This window comes from Miniopterus natalensis, chromosome 15 (assembly GCF_054644295.1).
Source record: "Miniopterus natalensis isolate mMinNat1 chromosome 15, mMinNat1.hap1, whole genome shotgun sequence".
NCBI lineage: Eukaryota > Metazoa > Chordata > Mammalia > Chiroptera > Miniopteridae > Miniopterus > Miniopterus natalensis.
This window is the reverse complement of record NC_142095.1, coordinates 43,060,051-43,081,458: the sequence shown is the minus strand read 5'-3', so window position 1 is coordinate 43,081,458 and position 21,408 is coordinate 43,060,051. Positions and strand designations below refer to the sequence as shown.

Genomic DNA, 21,408 nt, shown 5'->3' with positions numbered 1-21,408 from the left:
TCTGTTTTCTCTACTAGTAAGTTCCATGAGGGTAGGAATTTTTTGTGACTTATTTATTGCTGTAGCCCTAGTACCTAAAATAATGCCTGACACACAGTGGGTGTTTGATAGATATTTGTTGAATGCATTTTTCCTTTGCCTCGAAGTTAAGCAATTCAGTTAATAGTTACAAGGCTCTCAATTGCTCTTAACTGCAAACTAAGAAGCATGGCTACAAAACCGTTGTGAGCTGGCGTCTGGGACACTTCCAGCCTCTTTCACCACCATCCTACTGCGCTCTAGGTGCGAGACTGATGAATCTACCTTGTCTGAGCTCTGTCATTGCCCTGTGCTGTTACCTCTGCCTAGAACTCCCTTTCTCCTCCACTGTAGGCAGTAAAATTGCCTCATTCTGGCATTGCCTTCTGTGGCATCACATTGATTTGTTCACCTTTTTACTTATGGTTTCCATGGTTGTACAATACCAGGGACTGTCTAATTCATCAGTGAGTCCCAGCCCCTAGCACAGTAACCCTCAATACAGGAAAAACTGAGCTGAATTGAAGTTGCACTCCATTCTGCACTAAGTCCTCTACTAAAGAAATATATTTTTTAATTTTTAGGAAATGCTTCTAATGGGTTTTTCCTCTAGAATAATGAAGTGCCTTTGGAGCTGCAGTGAAACCTGGGCCTTGTGTTTAGAGGCATAATTTCTTGAAAGAGAGTGATGAAAAATCATAGCTTATCTCCGAGCTACCCTGGTGAGATCACAGCTTGGACACTGAGCTCAGTTTTACTCACCTTATGTTCTAGATAACTGGAAGGTGATTGCAAAAGATGGCAGTGAGGACTAAGTGTGATTATTTATGAGACATAGTTAAAAGAAGACAGCATGCATATGTTCACTAACTATAGGGAATAGACCGATCTCTAAATATCTGATGAACAAATCCACCCAAGGGCTACATTTAACACAGAACAACAAAGGGAGAAGTAAGATGAGAGAATAAAAAAGATGGGAAATGTTTAGAAAATTTTTAGTATATCAACCAAAAAGCTAAATGATTATGGGCTGAGAAATTTGTGAAGGAGGCTGGAGCATTTGGGTACAGCTGAATTTCCCAACCTTTTTATACCTTGAATTGCAAAAAAAAAAAACAAACCCCCAAAAACCACCAAAAAACCCCCATCAAAAACAAACAATGCCTCATTTTTCTTTTTTCTAATGTAATATTTTCATATTAGATGTGACTTTTTCAGTTAAGTTCCCCCAAGATTCTTGTCTGAAAGTCTGGATTATGACGTATAACCTGTAGCAGAGATAAATTACACAGAGGGTTGGACTCTTTGACCTCTAAGGCCATTCTAGTTTTGAAATTCTGTTTCCATGTTAAGTAGGTCCTGTGTGCTTGAAGAGGATGCTGTTGAGAGTGTGTGACTGTGATTAAAACAGAGGAGTGTGTGACTGTCAGGCTTTCCACACATCAGGATGGTCCTAAGCTTTGTGACAATAATGGGAGGTTATTGCCACATTACTTTTGTCTCTTTAACTTTATGGCTTAGCGGAATGTAATTAATGGGTGGTACAAATGTCAGGCCCTCCTAACTTTGCCTTTTTGTGGCCATAACATAGTCATTCATTGACCACATATTTATTAACTGCTATCATATAAGACAAAAGCAAAGTTCTTGCCTTCATGGAACTTACATTTTATTTGGAGAAGACAGGTGATAAACAGAAAGGCAAATAACTGGTGATTGTAATTTCAAGTAAAGCTATTTTGCTATGAAGCGCTATAATGGCACAATCCGCAGAGGTCTTTTACAAAACCATCTTCTAGGTCTTAAGAACACAGTCTTGCACTTCATGCTCATTTCTGAAAAATCCCAAGCCCTTTACTTGTGTTTCTTCAGTATCATGAAATGAACAACATATTGTTTCTAGCAGTATTTCTTTAAATTCCCTTTTCCCCTTTTCTTGATCTCCTTGCTCCTTCCTCCCTCTAACAAATCTGTCTCATTGAAGTCTCAATTTAAGTCCCCAGAGCAACTATATTTCCCAGTGTAAGGAGGCTTTTGTTGTAGTTTTGTGTTTTCGTGAGCATTTAGAAAATATTGTCTATCTTAATTGTTCACATAATGAGTCATATAAGGTGGTAGGCTGCTTACTTTTTTGGTGTTTATCTATCAAATTTTTGATTTAGTCTGCTAGTCTCAGTGACATGAGCCTGTGGTGAAGCACAGCCACCTGTAGCAGGTACTATTGGTGTCCCGCAGGTACCGTCCATTCCCTTACCATTTCAGTGCACACTAGCTTGACTTCCATTGGCAGCTCCTTGTCTCTGGCCACTGAGGCAACTCTGCTGTCTCATGTAGCACGCCTGTGGAGCGAGGGACTTCACAGGCTCTGAAATGAGCCCCCAATATGGACTGACGGGAGTTGGTGTTTAAACAACCGAGTTCTTTTGTCCCTTTGGTGGGACAGGTCAGTCCAAGGCATGTGTTCCACACTGTTTCCTAATGTTGTCCAGGAAGATTAAGCTCCATTCACCCCTTGTAGTGACATGTTTGATAGTGCGCCATTTTTGTCTGTCTTTCCTTCCCTATTTCACTTTCCTATTCTCCTACTGGTATTTCCTGCAATTACCTGCCAAATAAACTACTTGCTCTGGAATACCTGTCTCAGGATTTACTTCTGGGAGAACTCAAACTAAGATACATTTCTAGGGGATTATTAATTGAGTTCCAGATCATATCTCCCCACTGATTGTCTTGGCACTTGGATGTCCTGGGTCGCAGGCAAGTGCATGTCTTAATGCTCATTATGAATGTATGTATTGCTGAAGATCATAGCTGACTTTCAGCTGAAATAATAACTATATGCTCAAAGTAGGGTGCTCAACAGTCGCTTAATAATCATTACACACTACTGTTTAGATTTTGAGTATGTTCATGACATTTGCCTTTTGTTGCTAAGTAGCAGATATAATGATTATAAGCTGATACTTTCTCAGGAGGAGAGTCTAGTTGCTGGGCTTTCCAGTTTCATTTGGTTCAGTGATTTCTTCTTCGTTTAGTCTCGCTGCTGACACGTGCTGAAATCTCTCATGCCAATCAGCTTGAGAAAAGCTGGGACTGCTGAGCTGAATCTGTAAAGGCTAGAAAGAACTGTTGTATTATAGGAAACAACCCCAAATTGACAAAGATTAGAGTAGGAAGCCTGAACAGGAATTTTAATCCCTATGCACAAAATTAGTCTGTACACACATTGATCCTGCTGTTTTATCTGTAATTGTTTTCAATTTTACGTAGTTACTCACAATTCTGTAATATTTTATGTGGCCTGGGTGTCTGTGTGGTGACCTGTAAAATGACCATAATCCACTGTGACATTCTCTGAGGGTTACGCTTCCTAGGGCATCAGCATTTCACACCAGGACATTTTGTAGGACACCTTGCTATTCTCTGTGGGGTTCAAACATCAGAAAGGATGAGAGATCTAAGAAAGGTGCAATCGCTGGCATGTAATGAAGCAAACCGAAGAAAAAGGTAAGGAAAAAGCGAAAAAAGGAAGTGGTGCCAGGGAAAGCAGGGACATATCTTAGTGTTTGTCCGAGTGTACTTGCTCTTTGTTTCTTCCTTTTAAAGTAAAAGATGACAGGCAAGTATCTCTTCTTCCTTGGTCCTAGGATTGGGAGGGAAGGAGGCAATCGTGAAGAAGACAGGTCACTATTTAAGAAGCAACATGGTGTAGTAACAAGTGTCTGAAGGCCAGGATTCTATTCCCTACTTATAAGCTGTATGAGTTTGTGAAAATTATTTAGCTGCTCTGCAATTTCAATTGCACTTACTGCAAAATTAAGTTTACCTTTCATACTCCACTAGACGGGAAGCGTCTTGAGGTGAGGAATTGGGTCTGATTCAGTGATTTCTCCAGCACCCACATGGCATCCAGCACAGAATATACTGAGAGAATGATTTTGAATTTAAAAAAAGAGCAAGCACACGGGCCCCATGGTGGCCAGAGAATAATTCATTCAATTATTCAAGATATAATGAATGCCTACTATATATGCTAACATAATATATAATTGTACATGCACATATATTATACTGTATGTAATATCTACGCTTCTAGGTGCCAGAAATATTGCAGTGACCAGAACAAACCCCGCCATCTGCACAGATCTTTCATTCTAATGGGCAAGAGGATAAAGAAAGATAAATAAATCATAGACAGTGCTTGGCAATGACAAGTGCTGAGGAGAAAAGTTGCGTAAAAAGGGGAGAAAGGAAGGGCAGGGAACCTGCGGGGCAGTTTTCCGTAGGAAGCAAGGTAAGGCCGAGGGTAGGAAACCGAATCAAGTCAGGGCCTGTGAGCCCCTGCTCTGACAGAAACACAGACAAAGGAAGGTCTGGTGGGGGAGGAAAGAAGGAGGCAAAACTGTAGCATAGCCTAAAGAATTCTGTTACTTTTTCAATTTGGAAAAAAAACAAAGACTGTACGATTTACGACAAAAATTCCTCTCCCGGCGGACTCTCACCTCAGCGTCTCTGCAGAGACCCAGTGGTCCCGCCCCTGAACAGGGTTACTGTCACTATGGCTTTCGATTGGCTCGGTGTATGAGCCTGCTCTGCGCCTATTGGCCCCTGCGCCTGTCCCCAGACGAGCGGCCATCTTGGGTCCCGCCCCCGCCGCGGGGCCCTCTGGGAATTGTAGTCACCGCTCTGCTCCGTCCCGTCGTGGGAGTTTTGCCCTGTGTTCCCGGCCCCTAAGGCAGCCACCCCGTGGGCGCACGCTCGGGCGCCGCTCCTGCCCCGCGCTCCCTCCCTCTGCCTTTCACTTCCCAGCTGCCAAGATCTTGGAAGGTAGGGGCGGGGGCCAAGCGCAAGTCGAACAGTGTCTCGGGGACGCGGGTCCCTGCTCCACGCGCGTCCTGTCAGCACCCTGGCGGCCCAGTGGCGGCGCGGACTGGCCGGCGCAGCTCGTTGGGAGGTGGGGGGGGGGGGGTCTGTCAGGAAGACCCTCACCCACCCCCCTCTGACCATTCCGGGCCAGTTGCTACGCACTGGCGCAAACTCTACCCCGCCCTCCTCCGCTGCATTTAGTAAGTGGGTAAACTGAGGCACGGGCCACGCCAGTGGTTCCCGGGGCGCCTCAGCTCGCAGCCCTGGTGGTGTAGTTGGCACCGGCAGCTCTGGGTGGTTTGTCAGTTTCATAGGCAAGTAGCAGGAGTCTCTGCCCCAACAGGTCGGTGTTAAACACTCCGCTCTGGGCGCCCCGCAGCGAGGGGGAGGGCGGGTTTGAACACGTGCCCGGGGCTGGAGCCCGCAGGGCACGGGGGAGGCAGTATCCCCGGAGAGTTTCACATTACTTAATACTCAAAAATCACAAAAAAGCATCGAATTCGCTATGGTGGAAGTACTCTGTGGCACCTCCGTACACCTGTTTTACAGCTTAATGCTTTTATGTGAAAACACGCAAGGGTTTTTAAACGTAGATCCATCGGGGGCGCCGGAGGGGAAGGAGGCGGTTGGTCGAGCTGGAGCTGCAGCTACAGCTTCCTCTCTGGGATCAAGCTCTGCCTCTGCCGTGTGACCTTGGGCCAGCCACTCACAGCGCTCACCTGGGGAAAGAGAGCTTCAAGCTCCCTGCCCCAGGGGCCCAGGGGTGCCCCAATCTAAAGGAGGTCTTGCCTGTGAAAGGTTGCCACCTGCGACCTTACTGCTTTGTTGTCGTGGGTCTCTCGGAAACGTGCGGGGCGCAGGGGCGGTTTCAGAAAGGCTGGGACCCAGGCTGGGTCCGAGGGCGGCGCCGCCTCGCACGCGTGAAGCCGGGGGTGCGGGACTCACCCTCTTAGCTCCGCCTCACGGCCCGCAGCCCGGCGGAGGGGGGGGGGGCGCTTCCGGGCGTCTGAGCCCCGCCTCTGGCTTCCCGGGGCGCTGGTACCGCACCTCCCCCCTCCCCCTCCCCCCCCCTCCCCCCCCCCCCGCCAGTGCCGGGCGGCGAGGTGTCTCCTGGGCGGTGAGGCTTCACGTCCGCGGTTCTGTGCGGCGGCCCCTTGACTCGCGGGGGCAGCTGCGCTGTGGGCCTGTGTTCCTGCGCCCAGCCGTTGCGCCCGCCTGCCCTGAGCTGGAACTAGAGAGAGATGTTTAGGAAACATGTCTTTCGTTGTGGCCATTGGTTGTATATACTGTTCCAAGGGCTAGATACGGGATTATTGTGTATGCTTTTTCAAGTATTAGGGGTTGTGCATGCTTTCAAACGCAGCTAACAGTCGACAGTGTAAATGACAGAGTGTGTTCATATTCTCTCTTAATAACACTGTATTTCCCATTTGCAGATGAGGAAGAAAACTTGAGAAGATGATTTACCCAGGGTCACACACCTAGTAATAAAATGTGACATACTGAACAAATAAATATAAATAAAATATACATTACTTTAGTTATTACAATTTAATTTAATCCTCTCAAAAGCTATGTATGAGAGAGAACCATTTTCATATGCATTTTACATGTTAAAAAACTAGGAAAGTTAGTCAGCATGTTCAAGTTAACTCAGCTACTGAACAGAAGTACTGGGATTGTAACCCAGTCTCCTTGCCGTCTCTGCAGAGAAAAAGACCTTACCTTACAGAGCGAGGGGGAACCCAACCTTTCAGAGTACAGGATTTGGAATCTTTCCATTACACCATGTTGCCTCTGTAGTTAGACACAAACGTTAGAGCAGCAAAAACCTTTGAGATCATTTAAATCCTGGCATATAGTAAAGGTTCCACAAATGTTAGTTATATATAGCTTTATAATACCTTTACGTTAGAGATGAGAAAACTGGCCCAGGTGGTAAAGCAGTTTGCCCAAGGTCACATAGTTGGTTTGTGTCAGAGATGAAACTAGACCCAAATGTCTTATTGGCGAGTCCAGGGTTATTTTCATTTTACTGGCAGTCATCTAGCAGGAACATCAGATATGAAGCTGTTTAAATAATGGCTTCTCCCCTAATTTGTTCTCTTTAGGCCACAGACCAGGACCAATTGTTGTAAAGTCTCTTTATTATTATTATTAAGGTTGTAATAGTTCATTAATTCAACAAATTTGTTTGAGCATGTTTATATACTTATCTCTCTTTAGGTGCAGAGGCCTCCTGTATGAAAAGTTGCTAATGGGTTAGGGCTGGAAGGACCTTATAAATCATCAAATCTAACTCTTTCATTTTATAAATGGGAGGAGTAAGGTACAAAGTGGTCCATGGTCTTCATCTTATGCCCTTGTGCCGAAAGCTTCCTGTTTCTGCATGGAGGCAGGATTCTGGAGGCCTCATAGTACTGTATGTGACCTTTTAGGCTCATGATTTCTTTCACTTGCTGTACTCTTCCTTGCCTTATTCCTGTACATGCTTGATGGAGTGCTTTAGGAAGTGTTCTGTGTCCCTATCTAGTTGTATGTACGTGCAGTTTCAAAATGCTCCATTTCTATTTTGGAAATCAGCCTTGTTTTGACTCCCAGTACTCTTTTCTCTTTTGTTCTTTCAGACGCTTGAGAATAAAATATGACACTGTGTTTGCATTCACATACTTTAAAATTTAACACTCTAATATAGGGTATCAGAAATGACCACGTGAGTTGTTTAAGTTGTACAAAATTTTTTTTTCAGAAGATACATTGGCCCTTTCAATTACATATTCACAGAAAATAAAGCAGGCAACTCTCACCTCTTGTATGTGAAAGATGATTTCTACATAATTATATAATAAGATAACAGCTTTGTAAATTAGTGGCTAAACATTCCTGGCACAGTCACTATGGGAGACATTGTTCCCATCACCCCTACTCATCCCCTCTCTGCCCCCTCCAGCACGCCCAACTGACAGTCTGATCATTCAGCTTCCAGCACAGTACATGAAAAAATATTTGTGGAATTGCATTCATAAGCACTCCTGAGCTCTGTTCCCACATCTTTTCCTTGAATCTCAGTTTTCTCTTTTAATGTAGAAATGCAGCTTTGAAATACAGGGTGGGGCAAAAGCAGGTTTACAGTTGTTCGTATGGAAGATAATACAATAATTAATAAATAATACAAGAATAAACTCTGTGTTTCACATATAACTGTAAACCTACTTTTGCCCCACCCTGTATAAGATATAGCAGGTTACTTTCCTTTTGATGTCTACATTGCATAGAAAAATCTCAGCCTTTGAGATCATTCTCTCAGGGGCTGTTTCTTCGGGAATGTCAATATCTATAACTTCTCAGATGAGCAAGAGATCCAAATAGCACAGCATAGCAGAGAGGCAATAGAGAGGGGTAGTCTGGAGGCCTATGATTTAAACCCCGGCCCTGCCTTTTAGGCGGGTTACTTAGACCTTGGTTTCTTCCAAAGAATAATAAGCATTTCTACCTCATAAAGTGATGATAAAGATTAAATAAGATACTGTGCTTAAAGCTTTCAGCATGTTGTCAGGCTCTCAGTAGCTTGTATTCAATAGATGAATACCAGCTCTTACTTTTATTAAATGTAAACTTGATATTTGAAAATATATCAGATTTACTCAAGATTTAAACTTGAGTCAGATATCTATTTTATAAAAGGATTTGCCATTTGTTTTCCTAGAATAGTAAGCTTGGCCATCACATTTAAAATATGAAGTTACCCACAACTCTTGATAACCCATCTTGTCAGCACAGTGGCACTCTCTTGTGTGGGCAGAGAGATAGTGAAACTTTTGGCTCTGCACTGCCTGCTGAGAGGTCCCTGATCTATGGTTCCATCTATATATTAAATCTCAATTGAAAAGCAGCCTGCTTCTGTCAGTGGGGCCTTCTGTTCACTTGTAGAAAGGCCTGGGCCTATCCCAGGAGCCTCAGGGTTAAAGTGGAGCAGTTGTCATCCAGATGGTGAGTAATCCCAGGGCAGTGGCCATGTGGACATGGCAGTGCTCCTTTCTAAAGCTGACAACTTCAACAGCCATGAGGTTACTGATAAGAAGGTGAGTTAGAGAAAGGGGGGATGCAGGAGACGGGGAAGGAGAAAGGGGAATGAAAGTCATAGCAAGAGCAAATTGCAGATGGACAAAGGAAAGACCTGAGGTCCTCAGTATCCTAAACATGCATTTATTCAGCTCATTTTGTCTTCTAGTTCTGTGCCAGGCACTGTGCCATTGTACGTGGGAGATACAGCAGTGAATGTGGCTGACTTGGAGGGGGTCATGGTGGTGAGTGGTAGTACATTCTAGTCTGGGAAGAGCTTAGAGGAAAGAAGGAAGAAGAGAAAGGAATGGTGGAAGGAAGGAAGAAAGGGAGGGAGGGAGGGAGGGAGGGAGGGACGAAGGAAGGAAGGAAGGAAGGAAGGAAGGAAGGAAGGAAGGAAGGAAGGAAGGAAGGAAGGAAGGAAGGAAGGAAGGAAGGAAGGAAGGAGGAAGAAGGGAAGGAAGGAGGGAAGGAAGGAGGGAAGGAAGGAGGGAAGGAAGGAAGGGTGTGTTGGAATTTGATGAGCAGAAAGAAGGTCTCTGGGCCTGGGGATAAAAACCGATGGACAGGGGAGGTGGGGGAGATGAGGCTGCAGAGTCTAGTTACCTATATTGTAAAAGAATTTTAGACTTAGTTCCAAGGGTATTTGGGAAACCATTTAACAATCTTAAGTGGAGAAATGAAGTGATTGGATTTGTCTTTTAAAAAGTGTGGATGCGGTATGGATGATGAATTTGTGAGAAGTAATAGTTGATGTGGGAAAACCAGGTAGGCCTGTGCTTCTTTAACTTTAGTGTACATATGAATCTCCTGCTTATCTTAAAATGTGGGTTCTGATTCAGTAGATCTGGAATGGGCCAGATTTCAGTATTTCTAACAGGCTGATGCTGCTGGCCCAAGGACTCAACTTTGAGTTATGGAAACTCTTAAGTATTCTAGGTGAGAGATAATGTGGTTAAGAGAATGGACTCTAGAGAGCAAAAGACCTGGGTTCTAACCTTGATTCTACCACTTCTTGCTGTGTGACTCTGGGAAAAAGTGTCCCAATCTCTTTGAGCCTCAATTTCTTTATCTGTGAAATGGGGGCAGTAATTCCTGTTGTAGAGTGATGGTTCAAGTTTTCCATGGAAAATGCTTTACACAGTAATTGGCACTCAGTCATGGTAGCTTTGATTTTACTCTTGTCATTAATAAAAATTGCAACTTTATGCACCCTGCTGTTTCCTTGTTTATCATAATTTGAACACTAGGTGAAATCAAATACCTTTAATTCTACTGTTTTTGTTTCTGTCTCACATTTAAAGTCTGGGACGTTTGGAAAAACTTGATTATTATGGTCAAATAGATATATTTCTCCCATGCAATTGAGTTTAACTAAATTTAAGGGGAAGAATCTGGGATCCGTAAAGTACTATGTCATATCTGATTAAGATGGGAATTTGAAGCACCTTGCCTCCTAATGTAAATGTATTTAGCCCAATTATAGTGCCTCCACCTTTACATAACTTTGACCTGTTTGGACTGCTTTCCAACCAGTGATTCTCAGCCTTCTTGCAAGTTAGAACCACCTCAGGCTGGTCCCATCCAGATAAATTAAAATCAGAGTGTGGGAGGCAGGCATTAGTATTTTCTTTTTTAAGTTTCTCAGGTGATCCTCAAGTGCATATAGGAATGAGAATCACCGATTCTAAAAACAGAACATGAAATGAATTAGGTCCACTCTAACAGGTGAAAGCCCCAGATGGTGAACGAAATATCTAGAAAGTAGCATTTTGAAGGCTTTGGGAGTGAAAGAGATGATAAGCCTCATCACGAAGCTGTCATGGAATTTGAACTAAGGACAGGCTGTGCCCTGGGTTGTGTCTTTGAGGTTAATTGCCAAGGACCCCGCCCCCCTGCCCTTTGTGTCTCTAGCTGTACTTACCTGAGTCCGGATTTTCCTTAATGTTGAGGGTGGCACTCCTTCTCCTCCTGGTATTCAGTTTGTTCCATCTGTCGTGGCTGAAATAAAGTATTAACCCATTAAAACCATGTTCCGAAGAAACGGAATTAATCGCATGCTTTCATGAGCTGTGTGTGCCCATGTTATTGAAAAGGTTTAAACTGTTGTTCATAGAGAATGCAGCCCATTTTTACTTGTCACATTCTTACATTCTAATTCATTGCAGCTTGAGATGAACCACTTTCAGAGAGGGCACCTATTATAAAGATTTGTTTCCTTTAAATTTTTTTTTATAGTTATCCACACTCTCCATTTCAGGATAGAATAATTAAGTGAATTTGATTAAATACTTTTAATTTGCTGGATTATCCATAATATATGGGAATCTTTCAGAAGTTTTTTTTTTTACCTTACAGAAAATGTGTATTCTTATGTTTGTTTGCACCTGAATATTTATATTTAAAACCATATATTCAGGGTCCAGAGGCATTCTTGGCTTGAATTTTCTATTTCCCTGCACCATAATTTCACTTTTCAGCACTTCCCAAGCTTCTCTACTCACTCAGAGGTCATTTCACAATGTATAGACATGCCTTGTTTTATTGCGCTTCACAGGTGGTGTGTTTTTTACAGACTGAAGTCAAGACCATCCACCAGCAAAAAGATTATGACTCACTGTGTCGCAATGGTTGCTTTATTACCGTGGTCTGGAACCAAACCTGCAATATCTCCGATGTATGCCTATAGTATTATTTTCCTGCTGTGTTGGCTCAATAGAGAGAAAAAGAAAAGTGAGGGAAACAGTATTTTTATTGGAGGATTTAATACAGTGAAAATTTTACATATTTTAGGGATATTTGGATGTATGCTAAAATTTTCTTTTAATGATAAATAATTAAGAATGGAAGAGAAATCTGAGAAACCGACTGGTTATGAGGTTTGCAAAAGGCACACATTGACAGTATTCTGGAACTTAGACTCTAAGTCTTTTTATGTGTTTATTAGTGTTGCTCATTATGGATTTACCTCTTTTTATTAACAATCAGATTTCCATTAAAATTCAGTGTGTTCTGCAGTTTCTCAGACTCACAGCTATTGGAGCTAAACCCCATCATAGATAATGTGAAGTATCAGTACTCCCTCCTGAGGTTTAATGCATGCATATTTTAGTTGGGCACAGGCCGGAGGAGAGTATGGTCTGCAGTCCCTTAATCACTGGAGTGTATGGTATGTGGTAAGAACAGAATTTTCATTTTCTGCAAGACTTGATGTCTTCTTCCCATGTCTTCAGTTTTGAAGAAAAAAAAAAAAAGAATGCTTGCTACCTTCCTGTCTCCCCACTAAGTGCAGGACAGTACCTGCATTGTTGTGCTAGGTAATGTTAAGTGATGCCTATTTGTGCATGTGCTTGGAGCCCTGAGGACAGGCAGAGGATGGGTCTGGAACCTGCTGGAATAAGGGTGTTTCAACCCTGGAGTGCTTGTGATTCCTATTTAACCTCCCCTGGGAACAGGCCTGGTGAAGGAAGAGGTAGTGATCTGAAGGAGAGCAGGGGAAAAAGCAGGAGAGATAGAAACAAATGCAGAGTGTATGGAAGGGCTGTAATAACAAAAAGACGGTTGGGTGGAGGGGAGGGAAACTGTTTTGTTTTTACAAATATATATGGGAATGTTGCCCTGTGCAGTGTACAGCGTGTATGGCTGTACACACAGAGATTAATGGGAGGCCCTGATACCTTCAGAGGAGGGGAAGCAATCCTGGGATACAAAAACAATAGGTAGCCGCTGCAGTTTGAAATCCTGGTTTCTGGGTTCTTCTGGCTGAGGGGGTAAAAGCAAGGCCAAGAAGCTTCAGCAGCCCATGTCCACAGATAAATCTGCAGCTGAGCCCTCCCTGTCTTGTCCCCTCTGAGCAGGTAGAAAGCTTCCCCTAAGCTATGGCTTCCTCTCGCTTCTTGAACTTCCAAGAGGCAACAGGCCAAGGTTTCCCTGGCCTAGAGGAATTAGCTGTGTTTGGCTTCCTAGTGCAGATGGAACAGCTGGGTCCAACTCCTATGGGCTGGGGACTGGCCACAACTATGGGCAAGGGTCCAGGTGAGTCCAGAAACTTCTGCATTTCTAACAAACTCCCAGGTGGTGCAGACACTGCTGGTCCACCGGCCACACTTGGATTAGCAAGGGTCTTGATCTTTATGGCTTATACTATGTTGCCATTCTGTTTTCAGGTAATGAGTAATGTTGTTCAGAGTTCACAAATACATATATCACTGTTAACAGGCTGAGGGTGACCTTGGACAAGTTGTTTTACTTTGCAGAGTTTTATTTTCCTCTATAAAATGAACGTAATAGTACTTACTTCATAGGTAGATATGAATTAAATGGGAAAAGCTATGTAAAATGTTAGCACAGTACCTCTCATATAGTAATTTCTCAGCAAATGTATTATTTTTATTGTTATTATATTTTACATTTTTATTATTTTTGAGCTCAGTGGTTCAGGTCCATAAGCCTAAAGCATGTAACTGTACCAGAATTGTGAACATGGACACATTTCTTGGCTACGTTTGTTTCCTCATCTTTGGAACGGTGCTCCTATTGGAAACTATGGATGCTGTGAGGGGTGAAGAAGATGGCACATATAAAGCCCTTGGCATGTATTAGCTTCTCTAATGACTATGAGAACTGATTAGTAATCACTGGATGTGATGAGTTTGCACAAGACACTTTCATTACTTGGGGTTGGCCAGGTTTTTGTGAGACTCTATTTTTGTGGTAGGAGCAGCTCACACTAGTGGTGGGCAAGTGGAGAGCGGGCCCAGGATCTGCAAGCAGGTACTAAGCAAGCAGGCAGGTGGAGTATGGGATGGCAGCCTGGCAATGGCCTCTGATCTGTCAGGTACCCCAGTTTTAGTTCCTAAGCCCCAGGTTTGTTCTTACCGGTTCCTCTTGGATGTGAGTCATTCCTTGTTCATCATTAATTTATTCACTCACTAAGCACTTATGAGCCTATTATATGTCAGGCACTGTGCTAGGTTTGGTTATACATCAGTGAACAAGGCAGGCATAGCCCCTGCCCTAGGAGTCCAGTAGAAGAGATGGACAATATGCAGACAAACAAATATAACATGCCAAGTGCTGGCAAGGAAGCGTATAAGTTGCTGTGATGATGAAAGAGGTGATCTGTTGAGATAGGGAAGCCAGGGAGGAGAGCTGGTACTTGAGCAGGGACCTACGTGAGGGGTTAGAGGGAGGCAGCCAGATGAAGAGCTGGTGCAGTGGCATTCCAGGCGGAAGGAACGGCCTGTGCTGTGGTCTGAAGGGGGAAAGCTTGCTTGACATGCTCAGAGGGACAAAAGAAGGCCTCTGTGGCTCAACCACAGAGATTGAAGCGGGAATTGGCACCAAGTGAGGTTGGCCTGGCCAGGTAGGAGGAGGAAGAGCAGTTTGGGATCTAGTGATTGGTGGAGGAAGCGATAACATACAGTTTTTGTATGTTGGAATCATAGGTTCACAGGATTTTTTAAAAAAGAGCTTGAAGGAAGCTTGTTGGAAAGCTGGTTCCAAAGAGGGGAAATGACTTGCTCTGGGTCGTAGATAGAGTCAGTGGCAGAATGACAACCTTCATTCTTAGTCTTATGTAGGTTAGGTTCTGTCTTTTGCTTCCTTGACTTACACTTTTTTTACAGCTTTTATTTAACCCCTAAGTTTTTTGTTTTTTTTTTTTTTAAATATATCTTTATTAATTTCAGAGAGAGGAAAGGAGAGGGAGGGAGAGAGAGAGAAACATCAATGATGAGAGAGGCATTGATCGAGCCCACAACCCAGGCATGTGCCCTGACCGGGAATCGAACCCTGATCGCCTGGATCCCAGGTCCACGCTCAACCGCTGAGCCACGCCCGGCCGGGCAACCCCTAAGTTTTGATCAATGCGTCTCTTCCCTTTGGATTGTAAGGTCCATGAAGGCAGGATCAGTGGCTATTTTGCTGATGCTGCCTTCCCAGCACCTGGTCCCCATGTAGGGTAAGTGGTCTAGGTCCCTAACTTGGAATTTGGTGTTGGACTTTGCACTCTGCTGTAGACTCATAGACGTCTGGGCTGTCCTTCATTACTTCTTTGGTTGACTGAGTGTTGGTTGCATGGTGGAGTGTAGGTAAGTGAAATTCTACAGAAGTCACTGACCTCAGCCCCTTTTACCATTTCCTGAACTTGTACTGCCTCCCACTTCCTCCCCTCATTAGAGATAATGCCTTCTTTATTGTGTTAATATTGTCTGTTTCCCCTCTCTAGAAAGTTTGCTCCCCAAGGGCAGGGATCTTTTTGGTCCTGTTTCTTGCTCTATCCCTGAGCTTAGAACAATGCATGGCGTAGGGTTCTGAATGAATTATGTCTTATTACCATAAGGATTTGAAAGTCTGGGTTGCCCTGAAGGCTGCTGCTGTATGCAGATGGGTTATTTATGCTGCACAGATAATTGGAATTTTCAGATGCTGGGGAATCTAGAAGGGGCTCATAAGGCAGGGAGTATAGAGAAGAATCCACTATCTGGCTCTGAGGAATGACTCTGGCTTTGCTTCTCATTAGCTGTGTAATCTTGAGCGAAGTACTCAACCTCTCTGCATCTCACTTTTCTGTAAAATGGAGACAATAAGACCACTTAGCTCTCAGAGTTGTGCAGATCATGTGAAATTACTGATGTAAAGCATGCCTTCACAAGTGCCTGACGTGTTGTGTTACCTGTGATTGCTGTCATTAAACCTAGGGTGCTGCTCTGTCTGCTATTGGCTGGTAGTTATACCTGTGTGCCAATTTTCTCTTTGAAAATCAGAGTTAGATCTTCCCTATAGTACTGTGTTATTTGGTGGACTGTCATATTCTCTTTGGTCATCACATAAATGTACAGGCCTTCATTTCTGGCCATATAAAGTTTACTGAAAATGATGAACAACAACCCAGGAGTCAGCACAAAATATTAATGCTGGTTGATGTTAAAGACAGAAGAATATAAATTAGAAAACAAACACATCTACCGTACTGTAATATTTAAATGCCTTCTCATAAACACTTTAGATTCTCATTAGGCTAACATCAGAAAAATGATAAATATTAATATTTGCCATCAAAGGAAAGCCTAGAAATCAAAGCAGAGTAAACAACTGTTGTATTTCAAAGATTACATAATACTGAATGAATTTAAATTCATCATCACCCTAACTCTATTTTTAAAAATTTCTCTGTGAGACAGTTTAATTATTTTTATCCAAACTAGAGAATATGTGCACTTAGAAAGGATTCAGGGGACTTGCTGATTCAGACTGTGTTCTCAAAGACTTTGGCTGTGCTGTGTTTTGTGTCTACAAAAGAGACCCACATGTGCCTGAGCCAACCTCCTTCTCCATTGATCTTCATTTCTTTTTCAGGAGTTTCATACTGGAAATTGGCTCTAGGTAGATCCTAAAAGGACACAAGGTACTTCCTGTTTGGCTGTGGATTTCTCCCCCCAAGCTTTTCTATTATTCTGAGTTCTGAATGTTCCAGCCAGCGTGTATAGCAGTCCCCAGGGCCAGGAGGGAACAGAGGGAGAGCTGACAGGCTGACGCCATCACTCTGAGGCCCTCAGCCTCTCCCTTTCTGCTTTCACTGCGCCTGAGACGGCTGACTCTGTGTGAGAGGCCCTCATCATGTCAACACAAGGACACAGTACTAGGAGTTGGGAGACCTGGGTTTTAGTACTGGCTCTCTCATTGCCTTATGCGTGTCTTGTCCTCTCTCTGGACTTCCATTTACACATCTGTAAAGTGAGGGGCTTGGATCTGATCATTCTGAAGTTCGGTGCCTCCCCAACATCCTCTGTCAGGTGGAGAGCTTCAGGGATCTGATAAGCCCTTCCCCCTACCCTGGCGTGACTGGCAGTTGCCTGGCGTGACTGGCTTTTGGGCCAGACTGACTTATACCTTGCTAATTAAGTTCTCATCTATTAAGTGGGAATAGTGCATGATTGACGTAAACACAAGAGATGATGCTTGGAAAGCATTCAGTGCTGTGTTTGGCACATCACAGGGATTTAATGATGGTGCTGTGTTGTTATTATGTTAATATTTTATTATTGTTATTTTATTATTATTGTTTTAAATCCTCACCCAAGGATATTTTTCCATTGCTTTTAGATAGAGTGGAAGGGGCAGGGGGAAAGAGGGAGAAAGAGAGAGAAAGAAACATTGATGTGAGAGAAACATATCTATTGATTGCTTCCTTTTCATGCCCCGACTTGGACCAAGGAATGAACCTACAACCCAGGTACGTGCCCTTGACAGGGAATCAAACTGTGACCTCCTGGTTCATAGGTCGATGCTCAACCACAGCCATGTCAGCAGGGCAGCATCAGTTTATTTTTAAAACAAAAATAAATTATTTCTTGTTAACTTCATTAGATCTACAGGCAGATATTAGACAAAGTCGTGTTGATGAGGCCAACGTCTTGGTCAGAGGACACAGATTGTTCCATGAGAAGGTGCTATTAAAAAAAAATACTTTTCTTATCAACTGCATAAGAAAATAAATTCATTTTAGAAGACTTAAAAAAAACCCAGAAATGCTCAAAAAGAAAATAACATTGCCATTCCACTCCCTCGTGATACATAGTACTATCAATATTGTAGTGTATACCCTTTCCATCTTTTTTTATTGCATGTATATATTTGTTAGTTCTGGTAGTTCTCTAAATTGGGATCACACTTTACATATAGTTTTGTTACCTATTTTTCACTCATCAATGTCTGGTGTGCCTTTTCCCATGTCATTAATGACTGCAAAGTACTCCACTATTAGAATATGCAATTGTTTTTTAGCCTATTGCAATTATTTAATATTAGGTTCCTTCACCTGTGTAACTGATATATATTAATGGAGAATATTTGCATATATGCATAATCATATCTGTGATTCTTTTCTTAGGATACATTCTCAGGAGTGGGATTGCTGGGCCATATTGTAAGCCATAGGGGTAGCTCCCTTATTTTTTTTCCCTGCAGGCAGTGCTCTCCTCTGCAACTAGAATCCCCACTAACCACTTCTCCGGGGCTCTGTTTCCTAGGAACCTCAGAGAAGAGACTGTGGAGCCAGAAGCTGGTGGGGCAATTTACATCAGTCTTCAGGCTCTACTCATTGATCAAAATAAACACGTTGGGTTGCCTTAACATGTCCTGTATTATTTAGTATACCTTGTCAGCCAGAATGCTTTCAACTGCAAGTAACAGAATACTTGACTTATGGTGGCTTAAAAAAATAGAGGATTATTTCTCTCATATAACAAGAAATCTAGAAATGTAGGGGTGGCTGTGGCTTCAGTTCAGCAGCTCAGAGGTGTCAAGGAGAGTGTGTCTGCAGTGTTCTTGGCCTTTCCTCAATGGTCACGGATGGCTGTGGCTGAAGCGGGCATCAAGCTTGTGTTCAGGGAGTCATTGAGGGGGAGAGAACAGAGATGAATGAGGCACATTTTTGATCCTGGGAGTTGCTAGTCTGATTTTTAAAGGTGGTGTGTCTTTCCCTTATTCCAAAAGTAATATATGATCATTATAGAAAATAAGTTTGACCAACAATTTCATGACCAAGAGGTAATCACTACTCTCATTTTGGTTTAGCTATAAATTCACATGCAAAAAAAAAGTGGGGGAAGGGATAATCCATTTATGTACAGTATCTTAACTGCCCTTTAAAAATCAGCATCCATCTCTGTGCCTAGCACCTGGTAGATACTTTAAAAAGTTTGCTGAAAAATTAATGAATGATTAAAAAAATACACTATGAATTTTTTCTATATCTTTCAATGTGTGCATAATTTTTAACAACTGCATATCGCTCAATTGTTGGCATGTTTCATTTTTCCTTAGACTCTGTTTTTCTATTATTATAAATGTAGATTATTTTCAAAATTTTAACTATGACAAATAATTCTGTAGTGAACATCTCTCTCTCTCTTTCTGTCTCTCTGTATGTGTATAAAACTCTCTTGTTATTTCCTTAGATAAATTTTTTTCAGAAGTGGAGTCACTCTGTCCAAGGAAATGCCAGTTTTAAGGTCCTTGATGTATATTATCAAGTTGCCCTCTTCAGATGTACCATTTTGAACTATGTTGTCTTAGTTTATTTTCAATAGGCTTAATTTTTTTTTCAGTAGGTGATATATTCATTTGGTTCAAAAATCAAAACAATACAGAAAGGTATAAAGTGAAGTTTTGTTCCTGCTCCTGTCCCCATACCCCCATCTCCGCCCCCAATTCCCTTAGGGTAAGTCACTTTTATTATCTTTTTTTGTACCTTTTCAATATTTTTAATACACACAGACAAATACGTATATGTATTATTTTCCTTCCTTTCTTACAAAAAAAGTAACATATAATATACACTGTTCTGTACCTTACTTTATTTGGTTTGACTGCTGTATAATGCTCTACTATGTGAATATTCCATAGTTTCATTTATCTGTTCTCCTGTCTAGCCTTATTTGTAACTTGTGTCTCTTCAGCCAAACCAGGCCCAAGTGATCTATGATATCTGGCCCTGCAGCACCACCAAAATAGGAACAGGCAGTTGTATCTTAATTTCCTAGACTTACTGCCTGGCCTGGTACACATTTTGACTTTGCCACCCAGGGTGTAGTTGGCAGTGTCTGAACTATTCTGAATCCAAGAAGTGAGAGAATTGCAAAGGGAGGTTTATCTTCTTTTTGAAGACCCATTGGCTTGCCCTTCTCCCTTACCTTTGACTGGGAGATGTTTTCATGTTCCAATTTGGGAAAAGAGCACCCCCTCCATTCTTATCCAAGGGATGGTGGCTCATGTAGGAAATTATGTACTTTTTAAGGTATTTAATGTCACAGAGTTTCAGCCCTATTGTATGCTCCCTAAAAGGCCCTAGGGGAGAGTCCTTCTTGTCTCTTCCAGCTTCTGGTGGCTGCAAGCATTCTTTGGCTTGTGGCCGCATGTCTATTTCTTTCACTTGGCCTTTTCTGTAACTTTTCCTCTTCTGTCTATCTCAAATCTCCCTCTGCCTTTCCCTTATAAGGACAGTTGTCATTATAGTTAAGAGTCCACTCCAGTAATCCAGGAGGACCTCACCTTAGATTCTGAACTTAATTACATCTGCAAAGCCCCTTTTTCCGTATAAGGCCACATTTGCAGGCTCCAGGGTTTTGATGTAGGCATATCCTTTGGGGACAACTATTCAACCCACTACAGGCTTTGATTTTAATGCTCTGATTCCAGAATCTGTTCCACTCTTCTATACCATATGCTGTGAAATGCCACAGATAAAGTCTATTTTCTCTTCCACGTGATCATAAAAGACTGGGGCTTTCTTGCTAGGTGTTGTATCTTCATTGCCTTGCACAGTGCCTTACACAGAGAAAGTGCTCAATACAACAAATGGCTTTATCAGTGATTGTGTACATGAAGGCAGTTTTTTGTGTCTCTCATTACTTTTCTCCAGGCTGAATCTCCCTGGGAACTTCAGTTGTTCATTATATGAAGTTTAGATCATACCCCTCTCCACTTCTGGTTGCCCTCCTGTAGATACTTTCTTATTTGCCCAATCTTCCTCTTAAAATATGCCTTCCAGATTGAATTCTAGGTAAGATCTAAGTAACAGGGTAGAATGGGACTTAATTCTTGTAGTTTATGTACTATATTTTTTAAAAGCAGCCTTAGGTTGTGCTCATTTTGGAGCAACTGCTAAAGCCATTGCTGCTCATTAGTAGCTAAAGACATTAAGTTTCCTCCCCATAGTAGTAGCTCTACTCAGTCATTGAGTTTTTAGGGCCAGATTCAGCCCTCAGTTATGCTAATGCAATTTTAAAATTGATTTTGGGGATGGAGTTTGAGTTTGGAAAGAAAATAGTCTGAACATCACACACTGGCGTTTAGTAGAAAGCACGAGCATATTCATGAATGAATTCAGTTTCCCTCTCCATTCCAATTTGAGATCCCATGGAAAAAGGTCGTGTGCTGTGAGAGATGTATGATGACCCAAAACAGCTTTCTACAAGAACAAATCAGGATTCTCATGACCAAATATTACAGAGGAGAGCCTTTATAATTTCTATGACTCGTGTATGTGTGTGTGTGTTTGTTTTTTTGTAAATCACATGTACCAACTGCTTATGTTAATTTTCAGGCACTTGTACCCTGAACAAATTTATGCTCTTGGTGTTGTATGTGCTGCAAGTTTCACTGCTGTCAAAACATGTTTTTAAAAATAGCCCATGGGTTTTAACCAGTACAGTCAAGATAAATTAGATTTTATAAAAGCAGAATCTACCTTAATATTTAGATCAGCAAGAAGATGTGGTTTGATTAACTTGTGCCCTTATTTGGCAAGATATTACTGATGCATTACAGTAGGTTTCAAACTGTTTCTTTTAATTAATTTTTTAAACTAGGGGTTAAAACAAGGAATAGATAATAACTTCTCTATGGTGGACTCCATGGCTTCATTTATTCCATTATACTTTCTGCTGCATCTTG

The 21,408-nt window shown here is 42.3% G+C and overlaps 1 protein-coding gene across 1 annotated transcript in view; it reads left to right on the top strand.

The window, feature by feature from the left end:
- Window positions 1-4,809: 4,809 nt before the first annotated feature.
- Window positions 4,810-21,408, top strand: part of FHIT (fragile histidine triad diadenosine triphosphatase) — a 1,229,373-nt gene continuing 1,212,774 nt past the window's right edge. The window contains exon 1 of the mRNA XM_087824669.1: window positions 4,810-4,848. The gene's annotated coding sequence lies outside the window, so the exon portion shown is untranslated. The remainder of the gene's footprint in view (window positions 4,849-21,408) is intronic.